The 21,744-nt window shown below is 40.7% G+C and overlaps 1 protein-coding gene across 1 annotated transcript in view; it reads left to right on the top strand.

Annotated features, from left to right (window-relative positions):
• The first annotated feature begins 10,634 nt into the window (after positions 1-10,634).
• The window catches only part of LOC147056065 (transcriptional enhancer factor TEF-1-like), a 36,019-nt gene continuing 24,909 nt past the window's right edge, over positions 10,635-21,744 (top strand). Inside the window, exon 1 of the mRNA XM_085914563.1 lies at positions 10,635-10,887. The gene's annotated coding sequence lies outside the window, so the exon portion shown is untranslated. The remainder of the gene's footprint in view (positions 10,888-21,744) is intronic.

Below are 21,744 nucleotides of genomic sequence, written 5' to 3'. Positions count from 1 at the left end.
AACTATAACACCTTTATCAAACCATCTGTGTCACTCTAAATCATTAAATCCATCGATCATCCTTTATGTCAACAATGTGCGCCGCGCTGCTGACGGCGGTTGCAGTTCAAATTATTCCACAGGCCCATATAATTATAAACAACAATTTTATCAGACAATCTCTGTCACTCTAAGTCATTAAATCCCGTGATCGAATCCTTTGTCCTTTAAGTAAACACCGCCGCGTATGCACCGCGCCGCTGATGTCAGTTGTAGTTCCTAATTACAGTAATCCCTTGTTACATCGCGGTTTGTTTATCGCGGTTTCACTACATCGCGGATTTTTGAATTTTGAAGATTTTTGAATAATTTCACATATAAGTCGCTCCTGAGTATAAGTCACCCCCCCCCCCCCCCCCACACACACACACAAACTATGATAAAAAACGCGACTTATAGTCTGAAAAATACAGTACGATATAATACGGCATTGTGATGTTGCAGGTCACTTGCGATTATAGCTATATACCCCAAATAAAAAAAAAAAAATACATAAAAGGACAAATCACAAGTATCAAAAAACATCTCATGTCATATAGAAAGGTATTTTATCATATGTAAATAGAACACCTAAAGCTAAATAATGAAATATATTTTAAGGACGCTCCTTTAACTGTGTGCGTTTAAACCTGCTGACCATCACTGGCTGGCAAGTAATAACTGATGTTTTGCTAAGGGGCCAACTATGTATTTTAGTCCATAAAATTCACATCTCACAAGTTTCATACATTATTTGTATTCTAGTGCCTCTCTATCTCTTAAGAAGCAATGACGACAATCCATCCAAGATATGTAGAGCGCTCTAAAGATGCAACTGATGAAATGATGTGCTGAAAAATACTAATTACGTCAATAAGTACATGAGCACAAAATAAAAACAACATTTCACTACTCACAGATGCAAAACAGCGGTAAATAAATGTCAATAAAATTATCATACATTTTGTATAAATATGCAGACACAGGTGTGGGTGCTTCAGCGAAGGTTAAAAATGCATCATACATAAAAAAAAACCTCCTCAATTGGATGAAAAAACCCTCAAGGCTTTGGTGAACTACAGTATAAATGAATGTCATTCTTTTCTTTTTTTTCTCCTAGTTCTCAATTTGCAACACAGCACATTCCATTCTATAAAGGTTTGATTGATGTTTGGTCTCAAGTATTATTTTAATTACTTATTTCACATACAGATTTATTCATTTTGAAGTATCAGCAAAGCATTAGTCAGAGCTCATTTTTCATTTGCCATCTGTTTTTTTTTTTACTTCTTAAGACGGACTTTACTGCCTTTGGCAAATTATTGCGGCTTATAAAGCAAAGACAGCCTTTTATTGGTGAGCTTTTTAACAAGCTTTGCAATCTTTACATTTGACTAAACTGCAGTCACAGCATCTATTTGGCACAACAACGTATCCATATGTAGATGTAGAGCACGACATCTGCAACATGGAAGAGATAATGAAGTCCGAAGCCCCCTTGTTTGTTAGCGGAAGAATTTTGAGCATGTTGCACAATATTTTATTTTATGGTATATGGTTCCCATTAACAACACGTGACACATATATCATCAGATCAACCAAATCTAGAAAATCTGGCCTATAATGCAGTGGACTACAAACATGGCTGGCACAGCAATGGCGGTAACTTTCTTGCTGTCTTTTAATGAATAAAATGAGGCATAAATGAGAAAAGATTAGGCAAAATGGATTTCTTGATGTAAGTGCGCTAAACTTGTTCTTCAAATGATTTTCTTAAAACCCTTTAGACCACAGGTGTCAAACTCAAGGTCCGGGTGGGCAGATACGGCCCAACATATCATTTTATGTGGCCCGCGAAGACAAATTGTGCATCAAATTCATGTGTCATTACTAGAATTGCAAATTGTCTTCACTTTTAATAATATCTTTTTTTATTAATATTTGATCAGTTTTTACTCGTCTGATTTGAAAACAAGTTACGTATTTGTCAGTTTGTTTTGTAGCTTTTACTGTCTATAATATGAGGTGCTCATACATTTATTTGGGTTGACAGTCATAATGGCCCTCCGAAAGAACCTGTGACGACAATGCGGCCCGCGAAAAAAATGAGTTTGACACCCCTGCTTTAGACCGTCTATGTGAAAACAAAATGTGCTGACCGCTTTTCTATCCATTTTACTGAACATCAATATCACTTCCCTTTTATGTGTTATTGTTAATTGTGTTTGACTCACCACACTTTCTCAATATGTATTTCTTTAGCTTTCACCATTTGAACAAAAGTGATTATTTACAATATATCACTTATGGTGTAGCTGATCATGTGAGTGCAAAAGGTTGACATTGTCTATGAATGTCAGCCCACATTCTCAAAACATGCATCAATCCATTATCTGTACTGCTTGTCCCCACGGGGGTCACGGGCGTGCTGGAGCCTATCCCAGCTGTCATCAAGCAGTAGGCGGGGGACACCCTAAACTGGTTGCCAGCCAATCGCAGGGCACACAGAGCTGAACAACCATCCGCACTCGCACTCACACCTATGGGCAATTTAGAGTGCTCAATCAGCCGACCAAGCATGTTTTTGGAATGTGGGAAGAAACCGGAGGACCCGGAGTAAACCCACGCAGGCACGGGAAAAACATGCAAATTCCACACATAGGGGGCCCTCAAACCCACACCCTCCGAACTGTGAGGCGGACGTTCTAACCAGTGCACCTCCGTGCCGCCCTCAAAACATGCATATTACCGTATTTTCAGAACTATAAATCGCTCTGGATTACAAGTTGTACCAATCATAAAATGCACAATAAAAAAAGAAAAATACATCCATATGTAAGTCGCACTGGAGTATAAGTCACATTTTGGGGGGAAATTACTTGATAAAATCCAACACCAAGAAACATACGTCATCTTGAAAGGCAATTTAAATTAAAAATAGAATAGAGGCAACAACAGGCTGAATAATTGTGCGGTATGCTAATGTTATGTGACACAAACAACAAACTGAGAACAAGAAGAGTTATTCAAATAACGATAGCGTAAATAAAATGCTAACAAGGTTACCAAACCATCCGTGTCACTCCAAATGACTAAATCCAATGCAATCTTCATCCTCTGTGTCATTTTTAAACAACTCCACTAACTCTGGAAGTAGAAGATGGGGCGCTTCCTCTTCTACGTCGCTTACGTCAGACTCATTGTCAGTTGCAGTTTCAATTATTCCACAGGCCTAGAGCGCACTCTTGCGGTTTAGTGTCAAAATAACATGTGGAATGATATAGTAATGTGTTAATAATTTCACACATAAGTCGCTCCTGAGTATAAGTTATAGTCCGGAAAATACGGTAGTTTATTTTAACACATTGTGGAAGCTCAACCCTGTGCTGTCCGAGCTAGTAATGACATCCTCTGACTTGCAACACAGTTTCCTAAGAAAAAAAAATATACACATTGCTCACAAATGTAAAAGCGTGAGAAAAGACAAACCATGCGACTGCTGCCTGCCTTTCAATATCGTTTGCTCAAATTAACAACAGAACGTTCTGACACATTTTTGTAATACACCACCCCAAAACGGAGGGTCAAATCAAACAGTTTTTGTTCAGTAAGCCATTCAAATTCAAAATTCAAAATCAATTCAATGCTCTTCTGATTGGCTCGCTCGTACATGATTAGCTTCCGAGATGCTGATTGCAAATACACTAGTGCGCTGAGAAACAAATCATGCAGGGAAAGTTACACACAGTGCTTATAATATTCAGGCTAAAAAATGAGCAAGAACCTATTCCACTTGATTTTATTGTCAAAGGGAGTTATGAATGAATGAATGAATGAATGAATGAATGAATGAATGAATTGTAATGTGTGAAAATTATATGAAAATAACCCAGAAAGAAATCTAACATGAAACAAACATTCTAAATTAGACTGTGGGAAAAAGTAAAATGTATTTATTCCTACTTCTTACACATACAACTATCATATTTTCCGGATTATAAACTGCTACTTTTTGCACGAGTTTTGAACGGCTTATAGTCCAGTGCATCTTATCTATGGATTTTTCATTTTTTTGTATGATGTTGTATGATTTGTGCATATTCTCTCATATGTGGAAATTATACATTAAAACACCTGCGGTTTATAGTCCAGAGCGGCTGAACAAAACAGGATTTCCCTTTAATTTTACCTGGTGCGTCACCAAAACGATATTGTGACATATCGTGAGTTACGGAGACAAAGTGATATTCAAATTCAGCAGCTTCAAAGCACAGTTCCATTTTGCCATTACAATCAAGTGTTTAAGGCCTCTGTTAATAAAACATAAGGAAACCAGGTGAGGTCATTTTTGTGGTCTGACTGATACTGGGTTGAATATTGGAGCGCCTTGCTTTGTGTGGCAGGAGTCCCATATGTTGCCACACATGTATGTCACACACAGCCAGTGTTTTCATGGCACACGTGACTCAGCTGCAGACGTGAATCCGTGAATATTTCTTCTAAACATGCTGCAGGGTGGAATGCAAGAGTGTGACTGCTACGGCTCTACTATGTGCTTGTGGTGTAGGGTTTCAGTAGGTGTTCCAGACTGTGACCCTGGCATATCTGTGTTTGTTGTATGTCACAGCCCCTCCCTTTAGGGAGATGACAGTCCTGCTTCGCCTGAGGGAATGAAACCCGAGATAGGCAGAGCTTAGTAATAGACAACAACTCCTTTATGGGGCAGCCGCTTGCTGCATTCAGAGATCTGCAGAACAAGAGAGAAAGAAGATTTTCTGGTTAGGGCAGTGGCTCCCTGCTGTGCATTCCCTTTTATGGGGGGCACATACATTAAAGCCACACTAAATAAGTGTCCATTTCATATCCAGCTAAAACAGTGCGAAGAGCTTCGAAATGTCAGATAAAAGCATCCTCTTGGGAGCCCATGGGTGTAGCATACATGAAGGAAAAACTAAAAGGTGTATTTAAAGAACGTTAGATCAATTTATTCATATTAATTTATTTTCAAGATTTTCCATTTCCAACAAGCATGTAAACAGCAACAAAAACATTACATAAAAATGACATGTTACACAGTACATTAGGTATTCCATGATTATAAAAATAATAATGAAAGAATTTCATCACCAACATTTTTGGAAAAACAGACCATTTGCTTGTTTGTTTTTGTTATGTTTTGTAGCTCACGTTTTCTGCTTTTTGCTACCCTGTTACAGATACTCAGGCACATAAAAAAATGGAAATTAAAATATTGCTGAATGACTCCTTTAAATGTAATGAATATAGCAATACCAATTTATTTTAAATGTTGATTTAGAAACAGGGTTGAAAATCAATGCTAATGTTGATTCTGCTCAAGAGTACTATACATGCTAGCTGCATGAGCCGCTATGCTAACTCATCAAGAACAAACTTGTATCCTGATATAACTAAAAACAAAACTGACATCAAGATATCTTTTCTGATTATATATTACGCAAGCCCTGACCAAACTTTGAAACGACAGAACCCCTGGTATCTGTAACATCACAGCGGAAATGATGAAAGCGGGTGGTGACACCATCATTGACTGGCTCACCCATATCATCAATTATGTCTGGATTACTGAGCACCCCCCAGAAGACTGGACCAGAGGCATCATTCTCCCCTTCTGGAAACAAAAGGGTGATAAAATGGTCTGTAACAACTACAGAGGAAAGATCTTCACCCGCATACTTCTCAGTCGGGCCCTCCTGGCCATTAGAAGCAAAAGACACCCCCAACAGGCGGGCTTCGTGCCAAACCGCTCCACAACAGACCATATCTCCACCTCATCATTGAGAAGGTACATGAGTTCCGTCAAGACACACACCTCTATATTGCCTTTCTTGATCTCAAGACAGCTTTTGACACTGTAGACCACGCCTCCCTCTGGAAAATTCTCACCATCCTCGGAGTGCCAAGAAAGATTACCACTCTCTTTCAAAAGCTCTACATTGATGCCGAAAGCTGTGTGCGTGTCAATGGTATGAACTCTACCTGCTTCTCAATCAACAGTGGTGTGAGACAGGGATGTGTAGCCGCACCAAACCTTTTGAACCGCATCATTGACCATCTGATAGAACAAATATGTGCGCGTATTCCAGGGGTTAAACTAGGCAGTTATAACCTCACTGATCTGGAATATGCAAATGACACCACGGTATTTTGCTCCACCCCTGATCAGTTGAAAGAAGCCTTGGAAATCTACAAAGAGGAAGCCAATTGGGTCTGAAGGTCAGCTGGCCCAAAACAAAACTGATGCACATAGGAGGCCCATCCCCTCCGCCGCTGCATATCAATGGAGAAGAAGTCCATTTTGTAACATCCTTTACTTACCTTGACTCCATAATCACCAGCAACGGCAACATGCTCCCAAAAATAAATCGGAGACATGCTCCGGCAGCCACTACCATGGAAACCACTGTAGAGACATCACTCCATATCAAGAGAGACCAAACTAAGGCTATATAACACCTCAGTCTTGTCCATCCTCCTCTACGGAGCAGAAACCTGGCCTCTCAACATGACCCTGGCTACCAGAATCGATGGCTTTGACACCAGAGCACTGCCCACTATAGAGGGGATCAAATGCAAAGATAAAGTCCCCAACACTGTGCTGCGGGAACGCACCCAACAGCCCCCCCCCCCCCCCCCCCCCCGCATCCCACCTGGCAGCACAGTGTCGGCCATGGCTGGTACGGCCATGTCAAAAGACTCCCCCCTGAACATCCGACTCACGCTATCCTCAACTGCCAACCAAAAACTGCCGACTGGAAACGACCCCGCGGTGCCCCCCGCACTCGATGGATCGATGCCGTCACCATGGACCTACATCACCTGTCGCTATCTGAAGCTGAGCCCCTAGCACTGGACCAAACCAACTGGGGAAGATTGACGAGACTGATTGGGTCTACGCATGGCGGCGCCCCCGTCGCTGAGCAAGAGAAGTTATGATGATGATTATATAAGTACAGTAATACCCCGCTATTTCGCGGTTCATCTTTCGCAGCCTCAGTGCATCGCGGGTTTTTAAGAACATTAAAACTTGTGGCTAATTCGGTGCATCACGGCTTTTTAAGACGTCACTTGGAGCGCGGGGCTTTGTCTGCCCATATGATTTTACAGCACGCTATTCGCCGGTAGAGGAGACGAGACCAATGGGAACATGTTTATCTGTATCCTTGCCGCTAATTGGCTTAGAGCTGTAAGAGCAGCTCTAACCACGTTTTATCTCAGCCTCCCGCGACATATCCATTCTTCCACTTCGTTCGTGTCAGCAGAATCAGCAGCATCTCTGATTTGCGCTTTGTTTTGTCAAGAACGAGGCAGGAAAACCAAATGCAACACGGGCTCACACAAAGTTGAAAGGGGACAAGGAGGGCTGGACTGCCGGGAGAGCAGGACGATGAGGCAAGCTCACAAGCCGGTCAGCAAGCGCGCGTTGTGCGTCATCGAACCTGACTGGCATAGCAAGCTCGTGGTCGGGACATGCAGAAGGTTGAGGCAATCAGACTCGAGAGCAGATTATAAAGACAGATGTTCGTTAAACAACAAATTAGAAAACAGGCATCAAGAACAACCTGCACGGCCGGCCTGCAGAGCCGTGACAAGTTTATGGTCGTTTTTTTTGTGACTTTGAGTTTTAGTGAAGCCCTAAAGAACGTTTCTAAAAGTCAGTTTAACTTTAAAGTGCCCGGAAAAAACCCGCACGGGCACGGGGAGAACGTGCAAACTCCACTGGGGACACTCTTTGATTGTGTGGATGAGGTGCTTTTGCAAACTTCCCCCTTTCCAAATCAAAAACAATCCTAGCTATCCCTAACAAAAGGTTCAGGTGTATTGATTTGCAAGTTTGTCTTAAGAATGTGAGAGAACAGAAAAAAAGTTCGTATTTGAAGCTAGTTACAGATCATATTTAGGAGCTGCTAACTACAGTTACAGAAGTTTTGTTCCTTGTACAATAATAATTTATCAAACAAGTACATATTTCTGTATTTTGTGCATCAATTGCACTGGTCAACAGCAAATGTTAATCCAAAATGGTTTTACTATGTGACACAAAGTATTTTTTGATGATGAATAAAAAAATAAATCAATAAACTTTTTGGGAGCACGTCAGCTTTGACGAGTTAATTTTTCTTCCTTTTAAGTTAGATCAAAAAAAGTTTGAACAATATGTTTTTTATTATACATTGTAATTTATTGCTGAGATGTTTAAAAAAAAATTCTCCCTTTTGCTGAAACTTATTCTAAATTCACAAGTTACAAAATACATGTCAGCTTTCACAGTGCAGCTTGGAAACGATTGACAACCTCTCTGCAACTCGTTCAACCAAACGGTCACACGCCGTGGCCAGGTCCTTTAAACGCTGAGCTTTGAAATCCAACCAAGAAATACGACCTTCTCTCTCTCTGTCTTTCTGTCTCTGTCTCTTTTGCTATGTCTCTCTCTCTCTCTCTCTCTCTGTCTCTCTCTGTCTCTCTCTCTCTCTCTCTCTGAATTGATTTTGTAGAGTACATATAATCAGCTGTTTTCATTCTTTTGTTGGCTTGTTATGTTTACATATTTTGGAGACAAAAGAGCAAGTATATTTCAGATACATGTGTTTTGGCATTTGCATATGTGACATAAAGAACTTCCAACTGCTAAGAAAATGAAAACTGTATTTCCTACTTCAAATACGGGTTTGTCGTTACATATGTTCCTTATGCAGCAAGCCTGCTTTGTGTAATATGTGGCAAGTGTCTGGCAAAACAGCTTTGGCAAACGGATTCGAGTGTCTTTATCTTCCCATGATGGGAAAGTCTCAATGAGGGGAAAAAAAAGTTTAGGGATCCCACTAATTGAGTCAGATTTTCCATAATTTGCTTTTATGGCCACAACATTGGCCCATGAGGCAAAACAAAAGCATAGCAACAGAAAAAATGACAATTTGGTAATTAATGAATTTTTGTATGTGGCTGTGTATTATATTTTCAATCTAAATGCTGTTCCTAGGGTTACGCTTGGCTGCAACGCCAAGTGCGTGATAGCCACTTGCTCGCTTTTTTTTTTTTTTTTTTAACTTTCCCGTAACAGTCGAACACATTGAAATTGCCTGTGACAAAGCAGGACCAAACCGGAACACTTGGCATCTCTGGTCATACAGATACTATGTATGTGCGGCAAATGTTGTGGTTATCTTCATGTCTCAACAAAAGTGTTCTGAAGAAAGCAACTAACTTTAATTAAATGTGTCCTGACTGTCCTCAGCAGCTGGTAATGTTCTTAAGTGGCGGAAGGAATCTCAGTTGGTCAACACTCAGTTGACATTTTGTATAATCTCTATTATGGCCCCAAGAAAGACTTTACTTGTGATCTGGATGATGCAATGGGGTTTCACAAACACTTGGAAAGGTCAGAGCGCAAAATAAAATAGAACGGAATAGAATAGAACTTTATTGTCAGTGGCACAGAAACAATCATGCCACCAGATGAAGCGGTTATACGAATTTCTTTAAATACGAGCAAGAGCAATACCTTTAAATTTAAATCCTGAAATGACAAATCATCTGTCATAGTGGTTCAATTCTGAAATCAACTAGATGTCAGTGTGTCATAATACGTGTTGTTTTTGGCATTATTTCCTTCGTGTGTGTTTGTGTTTTGACTGACTTCCTGCTGCTGCTGGCTCAAGTTTGTATTGAAGCAGCCTAGTGGGCGGGGCTGTTTTTTTTTTTATTTTATTTAAATGCATCAATGATTTTAATCTGCCTAGCAACAAGTGGCGACCAAGACTTGTATTTACAACCAACCTGAACCGTTTGACAAACAATCGCAGGGCACACAGAGACGAACAACCATCAGCATTCACACCTATGGGCAATTTGGAGTGCTCAATCGGCCAACCATGCCTGATTTTGGAATCTGGGAGGAAACCGGAGTACCCGGACGAAACCCACACAAGCACGGGGAGAACATGCAAATCCAACACAGGAAGGCCGGAGCCAGAATTGAACCCTGCGCCTCTGAGCTGTGAGGCGACGTGCTAATCAGTGAGTCACCGTGCTGACATTATTATTATTATTATTATCATTATTCTTGTCATTTTTTTTTCCCAGCAAGTGACATTATGTACAACAACCAATGACGTAAATTGTTTGTCTGTCTATTGCAGTTGCCAAATATTGGATATTTTAAGACTAGAGAATATTTTGTTCTAATATGTGTACATTTATAAAATGATAATGAAACAATCAAAATAAACATCAAATATTTTCTACAAAATGCTCGTTTTTTTTCCCAATAGTTTAATTTTGGTTTATAGCAGTAATAGCTGGGTAACTTGTCTTTATGTAGCTGTAAGTTGAAAATGTTCCAGTCTGCTCTGCTGTCAGTTTTGTTTGACGCTGGGTGGATTTGCTGTCAGCTGCCTGCTCTCATTCTCTTGGTCCATTGAAAAGAGTTTGGGCGCTTTTCTTTTGTTGTTCAACACAGCCGTGTGCCTCCACTACAGTCAGGCCCCTTCCCCCCTCCCTGGCCAGCTCTTTTTTTTTTTTCCGCCACCCATCCTCCCATCTCTCACTCACTCATTCGCTCACTCCATTTCATCCATCCAGGGTGACGCCAGTCACCCCGCCCCGTTCAACTCAGTCCACCGCGTTCATTTCATTCCTGCTCCCATTCCGCGCATATTTCGCATCCTTGGAGAGACCCGGCGTATTTTACGCACTCGGCGCGCCCGATTCCCCGTCAGACCAAATCCGAGTGGACGATCGTGAGTTGTCAGGAGACCTCACACATGCAGCGGATGCACCCGTGTGCGGAAAAGTGTGGGAATTTAGCAAGAATCAACCAATTGAATCGGGGTAAGTTATCCAGGAGGAGTCCCCCTTCGCTTTTTGGCTTGTAAACGGACGTCAGCTTCAAGTGCTCACTGACGCTTCGAAACAGTTTCGTCTTCATTGAGAGAAATATAAACTCACTCGCATAAAACACATTTGAAAGTGTTTGTCCAAGAATGCGAACGTATTCATAGTGTTTGTCGTGGGCGCCTCATAGCCGCCGATGTCGCTTTCGTTCCACTTTTAGTTGGCGATTCCCAAGATGCAAATGTTGCTTTCTTACCGAAATGGGTGCCTTTGCGATTTTTCTTAACAGTTTGTTTATGCCTTGGCTGATTCGCAGAAACAAATGCAGACGGCGCCGAAATACGCTCGCAGTTTACAAAGCTTAGCGTCAATGGAGGACTTGTTGCATCGGCGGCTTTTCTCTTGGTCGACAGGCAGGGAGGAGGGAGAGAGGGAGGGAGGGAGAGAGGGAGTGAATCGGGTAGGGAGACAGCCAGGCAAGCGTCAGGCAGGCAGGCAGGCCCCAGGCAGCCACTACTCGCACAGGCCACAGACTCAGCACAAAAAGCACAAAAAAAGACTTTAAAGGTGAAACCCACTTGCTATGTCTCAAGGACTGTCACTTTGTTATCTCTTTGTAAATTCGCTGAAAAATCCAGTTGACTAAAACGCAAATAGTTGTGCTTTTTCTTCACTATAACCAGACAATCACCTGTTATTTGTTTTTTTCTCCTTTTTTTATATTAATGGATGACTGTTTGTATAGTTATCATACAATGCATATTAGTATGTACTTATTAACAAGTTAGAAATAAATCAAATAAAATCCAAGTAAATAGTGTTTTAGTGACCAGGGCGTACTCCACTTTTCACTCATTTTGAGTAGGGATGCAAGCAGTGCAGAATATGGATTCAGAACTGGTCAATTCAATTGTTACATTCAAATACCATAGTTTTGTGAGCTATTGTTTGAGGTCTCTCTCGTACTACATAGGTTAAAATCAATAGTGAAATTCTCTCAGTATGTATTTCTGTAGTGTAAAGTACCATTGATAAAGGCTATCAGCAGTATCAAGTCGAAATGAAAACAATATATCCCCCAGATCTAACAGTCACATTTCCGGGTTCTTTAATAACAACAGTATAAATCAACAGCAGCTGTATTTTGCACATTTATTCAAACATCCGAGATGTGTGAGTGAATTGTTTTGTAGCCTGGGACATTACAGTATGAATGTATGGTAATGGGCATTTCCTTGCTTGAATAAGGGTTATTTAACTAATTTTTTATTGATGAAAAGTGGTTAGAACCAGTGAGTGCATGTATTGAAGACGATCCACAACAACAACCCACTCCATACAATTGACAGAATTCCTAATTGTCATCATTACATCAGTTAATAGCCATCATTAAGATGTCATGTACTGTTTAATCAATTTGAGATTTAAGGAGTTTTGAAGTGTAAAAGAAGACAAACTGCTGTGTTCAAGACTTCTTAAAATGTAGGATTTTTTTACTTGTTATGCACATTCACAGTTACAGTCCATGCTTTATTCCTACTTAGGAATTATTATTTAGTACTGTCTTAGCTGTAAAGTGTGTGCGTGTGTGTGTGTGTGTGTTGGTTCATTGTCTTTGCTGTGTCCAGGCTTTGAGTGTACAAAGCTTTTCAGTCACCCTGGGCAAACAGCTCCCCCCACCGACTTTCCTGCCCTCCCCCACCCGACACCCTCCCTCTTCATTCCGTTGACATCTGTTTTGAGTGGTCTGTGCACCTGTAGACTGTGCATGTGTGTGTGTGTGTGTGTGTGTGTGTGTGTGTGTGTGTGTGTGTGTGTGTGTGTGTGTGTGTGTGTGTGTGTGTGTGTGTGTGTTAAGAAGGGGAGGACGATAAGGGGAGGTGCAGAATGCAAATCCAGGCGTTTATTCAGGGACTAAGCAACGCAGACCGGCTGACTAACGACCATTTGGTGTGCGTGTGAGTGTGTGTGTGTGTGTGTGTGTGTGTGTGTGTGTGTGTGTGTTTGCCTCTTGCTGTCCCGGCCAGGCAGGTCTATTGTTGCAGCAGCAACAGGCGTTGGTGTATGAGGACGCACCATATGGCCTCTGTGTGCTTTAGTCACAACTGCTGTGTACTTGTGCATGTTTGTGTGTGTATTCATGTACCAAACCAATGCGGTCTCAGTATGGTGGACTTGCTCGCTGCAAGCTGCTCCCTTTTGTGTCATCTGTCGTCTCATTTCTTGACACAAGGACAAAATCTGGCATCCAGACTTCTTTTTTTGAAACATCAGATGTAGTCTGCTTTACTGGCAAAAGCTTTGAGCAGAATATTTCCTGTTGAGTCCTTCACATCAACAGGTGTCAGGTGAAATCTGGGTATTAACCCTTGTTTTGCTCATTTGCTAATGACATCATTCTTATTTAAAACACTTGACCTCAACCTGAAATAGCTGTAATTCCAGAATCACAATGAAACAGCTTGCTATAATGTAATGATACTTTTTTATGCTAGTTTCCATGAAGGGTCCACTTCTTAAATATGTATCAATGTGGTGCTTAATGAACAGGCAGTATGTGTAAAAAAAAAAAAAAAGTGAACTATTTACAGTATGTGTTACAGTATGTGATGAAATTTAGGGAGCAGCAGAGACAGTTTCTAAGAGCAACAACGTGGAGTGACTGGGTGGGATCTGAGGGGCAATGAGAGTAAGTGGGGAGGGGGTAGGTATTGGTGTGGGAGTTTGGTAGGCTTTGTTTAGGGGATAGGGGGAACAATGGGCATCCTCCTGGGTGGGGTGGGTAGGAGAAGCGGGGATGGGTCGGGGGGTTAGTTTGTGGCTACAGGAGGACAGCAGAGCCTGTGCTAGCTTGTCGGACTGTGCCGGCACCCTGTCACTCCTCTCCTGTAGTCTTTGTGTCTGTGTCTTTCAGTCTGTCGCCAATAGCCACTAATGAAATTTGACGCACAATGCACCTCTTCACCTCTGCCTTTGGAGCTTTCGTGATCACAATCTCATACAATATTGGAATATTTAGGTTGATTTGTATAATTTGTTGCATAGAAGGCGTTGGTGATATGCAGTGGTGGGCCTGCCGGTCTGTCATTGTAATTTTAGCCCTTCCTCTTCTTCTTTGAGATTTAGGTGTACTAACAGTTTGTTTTTCTTCAAATGGGTTTTGGTCACCGTATTTTGTTTTACTGTTGCACTCAAAAGATTAGGTATTAATAGCTAATGCCGTTGCCGTGTTACGGCAATATATACTTTACCATCTGTGTGTGACAGGAAAGAAAGTTGGTCTCTGACTCTATAATGGTAAAAATGATCAGCAGCATCAGAATACAGAATAGATTTCAAAGGCAAAATCCTTTCTCTCTAATCTGGTATTCATCACGGTTTGAAAAAAGGTTTCATTTTATTTTGTTATTTAGTCCGGTACTATACACTTCGAACATAAGGACAGCAGAGCAAAGACTGATGGCTCATAGCTAGGTCGGAGGAAGAAAACAAACCAAGGTTGGACTAGGAAGGAATCAGGCAACAGAGTGAGCTGTTTCTCAGCTAGGAGTGTTCATCGTGTCAGCTCAGCCAGCCGGGAAAGTAAGCAAGATGGAGCTGAAATCCCCACTTCCTGTTCGCCTCATGCTGGGCTCAGGAAACAAGAGTTTGATTCAGGCTTCCCAGTGAGGGTTAGTCACTCCAGTTTATCTGATGGCAACAAGCCAAAAAAGATAAATATCCAAATAATTTTCCAAAATTGCTGAAAAAAGATAACTAATTAAAGTGCAACAAATTTTAACATGTATGTCATGTACACAGTCTTTAAGGCAGTTTTCAAGCAGTAAGGAAAATGATTTTTTTTCCTCCTGAAATTAATTTATGTAGATTAAAAATGTAGATTTAAAAACAAAAGGGTCTCACTACATTCCACATGTTGCATAAATTAGCTGATGAGGGACACGATAGTAAACGCTACCTGTTGATCAAGACTAACAGGAAAGTCCATTATAAGGTCGGTCGTTCAGGCTGACGAGCAAACGAGTAAAATGACAGCAGATTGTGTGTCGGCGAAATGTGCTTCAAACTGGATTTCCATTTCAAAACACAATAAATGGTATGCGTGTTTTGTTTGTGTGAATGAAGATGATAAATCTTTTGAACAGCTTATTGAGCGCATGTAAACAAAGTCAATTTTCAACTAGCAGGTGAAGGTAAAGGAATGCTAATTTTTTCAGAATGGTTAAAAAAAAAAAAAGGTGTAGCATTTTGGTAAACAACTTTTTGGTAGCGACAAACAATCTGTGTCTATTTAATAAAATTGTATTTAGTCAAGTAAGAATGTGCATACAAAATTACAATGTCATAAACATCCAAATACATTTAAAATAATGGCCTGTGCAGTGATTTAAATCATAGCAAGCCAGCAGAATATTTTCAACTCACTTTTATCATACCAGTCTTCATTTTGGCTTGGCATCCGAAAGATATGAGAATGACCTTTTTAGAAATATCAAAACTATAGTTGTTAACACACTCGATAAAGACAAGGCATTTTATTTATTTTTTATTACAATTTATGTAAGACCTGAAGGGAAATTAAACACTTTGGTATTTCCCTCTATTTTTTTTTTGGAGAACCAAAACTAACATTTGCAGGCGTGAAAGGACAGACGTCAGAGGTAATCTGCAGGCACCCAAATGGTGAGTGACTATACACCTCTGAGGTGAAATTGGGTAGTTAGGTGCCTTGCTGAAGGGCACATTGACAGTAGTTAGGGACTGGACCATCATCTTGCCAGCCACTAGTTGCTATATTTACGTGAGCCATGATCCATCTATTCCAAACCCAGCTAATGCTGCTTCAAATTTTGTTAGCCTTTGAGCACCAGACCCACGAGCCAAAGAATATCTCCTGATATGAAAAAAATAATAATACAGCACAATAATACCCTATTTTTTCATAACCTATTTAGACATATTTTTTTAGGTCCATAATTACCCCACACGCAGCTCAAATGACCTCAGATCACCAATAGTCCGTCCAGCCCAAACTTAATTTAATATAGGCTACAGAGGGTCAAAGATTTACAATTCGCTGCCACTATTTCAAGGGGACTTGTCTTCTCACCAATCTAAGAAGGCTCTGAAATCACTTCTCTTAGACACTAAATACTTTCCTTATGGTATGCTAAATGGACCTGGATCCATTCATTATTCTCTTTAGTTATAGTTTTGGTGTGTTTTACCCTATTGTTGTATGTTGTATGCCTTATGCCTTTTTTTTGTTTCATCTGTATGACATGTATTAGGATGCATATTTCTCCATCCATTGAAATTTTACCTTAAATGTACTCATATTTCTGGAGAATGCCACTTCGCAAGCCCCCGGAGGGTTTTTTTTTTAGAACATAAATCCTCTCCAGCATTTCTGAGGATATTGGCCAAAAACTGAATAGCACCAAAATGCATGTGACCACACACATCGAGAAGTGCGGAAAAAGTGGATGTCTGTATATGTGCACAAAAAATTACAGTTTTATTTGTAAAACTTTGAGGCACCTTTTAAAGTGTTTGCATTTATAGGCTGCAAAAATCTGATGAAATTCTAAATTCAATTGAATGAAGAAAAGAGACAATCTAAAAAAAAAAGTTTTAACTGAATAAATATGTTTTGTAAACAGACCCAACAGACCCCATACATTTTAACGATACAATCGCTATCATAACAGCCTCTCAACTTTGGCCTTCAAGAAAATTTTCACATACACGTGCATGGACTGTTTGATGTTTGTATTGGTTCTTCAATAAGTGTAATAGTGCAATAAATATTAGGTCGATCACTTCTTCATCAGATAGGCATGGTGACACAATGGTTAGCACGCCTGCCTCACAGTTCAGAGGGTTCGATTCCACCTCCGGCCCTCCCTGTGTGGAGTTTGCATGTTCTCCCTGTGCCTGCATGGGTTTTCTCCAGGTACTCCGGCTTCCTCCCACTTCCCAAAAACATGCACGGTAGGCTGATTGAGCACTCCAAATTGCCCGTAGGTGAGAATACAAGTGCAAATGGTTGTTTGTCTATGTGTGCCCTGTGATTGGCTGGCAACCATTTCAGGGTGTCCCCTGCCTACCGCCCAATGACTGCTGGGATAGGCTCCAGCACGCCCGTGACCCTCGTGTGGTACAGAAAATGGATGGATGGATGGACTTCTTTATCAGATGTTATTTGTTTTTGGTGTCTCTTGAGTCTTGTTTGGTAACAGCTACATTTTCAACTAGTTGATATGATAAGGAAACATGTAGCGATTACATGACATCATCTAAGGATTGGGCGAAAAAAACATTACAGCCACAATATCCTTGTGCGGGTGTCAACTTTCAGTTCTGTGCTGGCTCTTTTAAGTACAGTATGTATATGCTTGATTACCATTGTTGATTATGTTGGTCCTGTTGCTCTTCTGCTAACTCTCAATTCGACTTCTGTTTTATACTGCTTTGTGAGAGAGGAACAGGAAATGACCAGATTGAATATTGTCTAATATGATACTGCACATACGCTTCGACACTATTGCAGCCTATCTGGATTTACAGCAACCTCAACCCATGCCTCTTAATCTACGTACATCTATCGAAATAAAAAAGCAATAACCAAGATATAATGGCAGCACAAATATGGCTCTGTGTGTGTGTGTGTCTGTGCGCGCGTATGTGCACGTGCTTGTGTGTGTGCGTGTGGTTGGGTGAATGCAATTATTAGATAGAAGAGGATCTAATTGTGGTGGATGGATGGGGTACTACTGGTGTGTTGTGTTTAAAGTATTTCTATATGTACACACACACGCGCACGTAAGCACGCACACACTCACACACACACACACACACACACAGGCACACAGGCACGCACCAGTGTCTGTCTGGGCAATGCTCCTAAATTCACACTTATTAAATGGTGTTGGTATAGCTCCCCTGGCCTCTTTCCTCTTGTGCCACATCTTGTTGTTTTGTGTGGATCTGCGTGTGCGTGTGTCCCGTCCCTGCTTTATCCATAAGGAAAAGGCTAGATAATGGCTTCCTCTGACTCAGCAAAAAAAAGCACATGTCGACCACAGAAAAGAGTTCAACTTTCTCATGATATTTCCCACGCCATAAACCGATCATTGTATTTGTGTGCAGCCTGGGAGCAATTACCTTGTGTGAGTGCTTCAGTGCTAATGAAGACATGGTCTATAATGAGTTTCCTATGAATCAAAGTGTTCTCACCACAATAAAAAGCAAGCATCTCACTCGTAATATTAGTATAACATTAGAACAGACAAAGCATGAGGGATCTTTATTTGTGTTTTTTCCATGTAAGCTACTTGCTTCTGAAAAGGTCAAATCAGTCAATAACTTATAAAACTACTTTATTTATACTTTTACTTCTTATACTTTCTTTTACTTTCTTTACCAAACTTAAAGATCCACCTCATCGGATCATCTGGATAAGTATTGGGACACCAAACCATGAACTTAAACGAGCAAAGAAAATCTACGTGAGCTTCTAAGTATCTGGGCAGATTTGGGGGAATTTTCGTCTATTCACCCAGATGGACATTTGTGAGATACCCTGCCACTCTCAGCCGAAAACCCAGATGAAAAAAAATGATGGGTTGCTTCAGGAATAGCATCCAGCGCAAAGGCTTCCAAATATAAATCATCATTTGAGTGAGTCGCTGTGACAAACCCTGATTGGACAATCAAAAGTCACAAGTACAAGATCATTTTTAATTTTCTGATGTGCAGCTCTTTAAAACTTCAAGCTCCAGCGTCCTTCTTCCTGATTAATAGTCATTAATTGAGTCATTAGTAAAGCAAAATGTCAATTCAGACCCAAACAAGAAGAAACTCAGCCTTTTAGGTTAATAGAAATTGTGTCATGTTGACTGTCCCTCGAAAGCCTGTTTATCTATTAATCACTTGGGCCTGTAGCCTTCCACATATGCTCTGGTGATGTCATGCTCTCCCACTTTGTTATCAAGGACACATGTCCTCATGTGACTCTGCTCAATTCTCCATCAAAGGATGTAGTGTTGGGAGATGCACAAGCAGTGGCAGCGTAGCCACTATTTTAGAAAAAAAAAAATATATATATATATATTTATTTATTTATTTATTTATTTATTTATTTATTTATTTATTGGGTGGCTCGGTGGGGCACTGGGTAGCACGTCCGCCTCACAGTTAGGAGGGTGCGGGTTCGATCGATTCCACCTTCCACCCTCCCTGTGTGGAGTTTGCATGTTCTCCCCGAGCCCGCGTGGGTTTTCTCCGGGCACTCCGATTTCCTCCCACATCCCAAAAACATGCTTGGTAGGCCGATTGGCTGGCAACCGGTTCAGGGTGTCCCCTGCCTGCTGCCCGATGACGGCTGGGATAGGCTCCAGCACGCCCGCGACCCCCGTGGGGACTAAGCGGTTCAGAAGATGGATGGATGGATGGATATATATATATATATATATATATATATATATGTTACCGTAATTCTCGGACTATAAGTCGCTCCGGAGTATAAGTCGCACCAGCCATAAAATGCACAATAAAGTGAAAAAACATATATAAGTCGCACCGGAGTATAAGTCCCACTTTTGGGGCAAATTTATTTGTCAAAATCCAACACCAAAAACAGACATGAACCAGCAACAACAGGGTAAACGATACGGTATGCTAACGTGACATATACACAAACGAGGAGCTGAGAACGGGCCTGATGTAACATTCAGAGTTATTCAAATAAGTATTACATAAATAACATGTTTATCAAACCATCTGTGTCACTCCAATTCATTAAATCCATCGATCGTCCTTTATGTAAACAATGCCGCGTATGCGCCGCATATGCGCCGCGCCGCTGACATCGGACTCGTTGTAAGGCATTTCTTATTATTCCACAGACCCATATAACGATATATAAAGTATATTTCATATAACAACAATATTATCATACCATCTGTGTCACTCCTAATCATTAAATCCATCGATCAAATTCCTCGTCCTTTATGTCAACAACGCGCACGCGAGCCCCACAGATCTAGTATATAACTATATTGTAGCGTTAACAAGTACCAGGAAAGACGCGGGTATGGTAAATGGCTCTTTATTTAACAAAACAAGAGTTCAACGAGCCAACAACTACTGAACTGTAACGATAAAAACATACAAGTTGCTACACGAAATAAAATATATCAAATAACTGTAACATAAATAAGTTTTTCAACCCTTTTGTCACTCCAAATCATTAAATCCTTCATATGTGGGGCCCTTCTTCATCTTCGTCACCCCGCGATCGAATCCTTTGTCCTTTATGTAAACAACCACCGCGCGGCACTGGTGACATCACTTGCAGTTCAAATGACAGTAATCCCTTGCTACATCGCGGTTCGTTTATCGCGGTTTCACTACATCGCGGATTTTTGAATTTTGAAAATTTGTGAAAAAAAATCACATATGTCGCTCCTGAGTATAAGTCAACCCCCCCACTCCCCACCCAAACTATGAAAACAAACACGACTTATAGTCCGAAAATTACGGTATATACATTTTCAACACCGCCAGTCGCAGTGCACATAAAGAGACGAATAACCAGTCAAACCCACATGCACACCGCCACTGAGCGAGAATCAATCCCACTCTACCAACACACACGAGGCAGGCGAGTGTACCCCTTACACCATCAAAGACTTCCCATTTATTCATTGTTTTCTTATATCCAATCTTTTTAAGTTGACGTTTGCGATACAAAAACAAAATCGCAACATCATGTAGCACAGCTTTTGTGGAAGTAAATTTGGCCCCATATGTAAGGACAAGTATTGCAGCATTTCTGGCAATTTTAATAATTTTATCATTTATCACTTATCACCTTTTGATTTACTAACTTACTGTTCAGTTGGTTACTATCAACTCTCTTGCAGCTCCAGTCAGACCTCTATGAAAAGCGTACCAGTACCAGCTAAGCACTTTTGGGGTGTTTTGTGACTATAGTTCACAGTCACTTAGTGGTTACCATGACTTCTGTTTTCTTCTATTAATTACTTCTTCTCCTCCTTTAGTGATAACAAAACTTTTCAGCATATTTGCTTATTTGCCGCATTGAAGGTGAGGACTCGTGACTTACACCGTCAAATGGGAAAATTAGGCCATGTCAGCTATCCAGATGCAGTTTGTAGCGAGTTAGTGCACTGCAAGATAGTGTAGCGCTGAGAATTCCAATGGCTGTTCTCAAACAGCATGGAAAGTAAGGAAGATGGGTGACCTTTCTCAACTTAACTCAACATTATTTATAGCACAATATAAAACAACCACAACTACATACAAAGTGCTGTATGTAAAGTAAAACTGAAATGTGGAAAAACAAAGACTAAAAATATTAGTGTTCCACAGGGTTCAATTTTAGGTCCCCTGCTGTTTCCTTTGTATTTTCTGCCCCTGGGTTCCATCTTAAGAAAGCATGGTATTTCCTTTCACTGCAATCTGGAGGACAGTCAGATCTATGTCCCGCAAAACTAAAAGAACACTTTTTCCTAAAGGCCACTTTTTTCTTGTCTTGAGGAAATCAAAGGCTGGATGGCACTAAATTTCTTGAACTTCAATGGAATGAAAACAGCTATGTTTGGTCCCAGTGGACCTTTTGGTGACCTGGTCCTACTGGCGTCGTATCTAAAGACAACAGCCTTGAATTTGGGTTTTAAATTGGACAGTAATTTTTAATCCATCTTTTTTTTTTATTCAGGCCACTGGCTAAAAGTAAAGCTTTCCTTTCATAACAGCACTTAGAAATGATAATCCATGCCTTTGTTACGTTATCAATGATGTCAATTATGTTACTACTGTAGTGCA

This window comes from Syngnathus leptorhynchus, chromosome 6, assembly GCF_054491065.1.
Source record: "Syngnathus leptorhynchus isolate UIUO chromosome 6, UIUO_Slep, whole genome shotgun sequence".
NCBI lineage: Eukaryota > Metazoa > Chordata > Actinopteri > Syngnathiformes > Syngnathidae > Syngnathus > Syngnathus leptorhynchus.
This window is presented reverse-complemented; position numbering and strand designations above follow the sequence as displayed.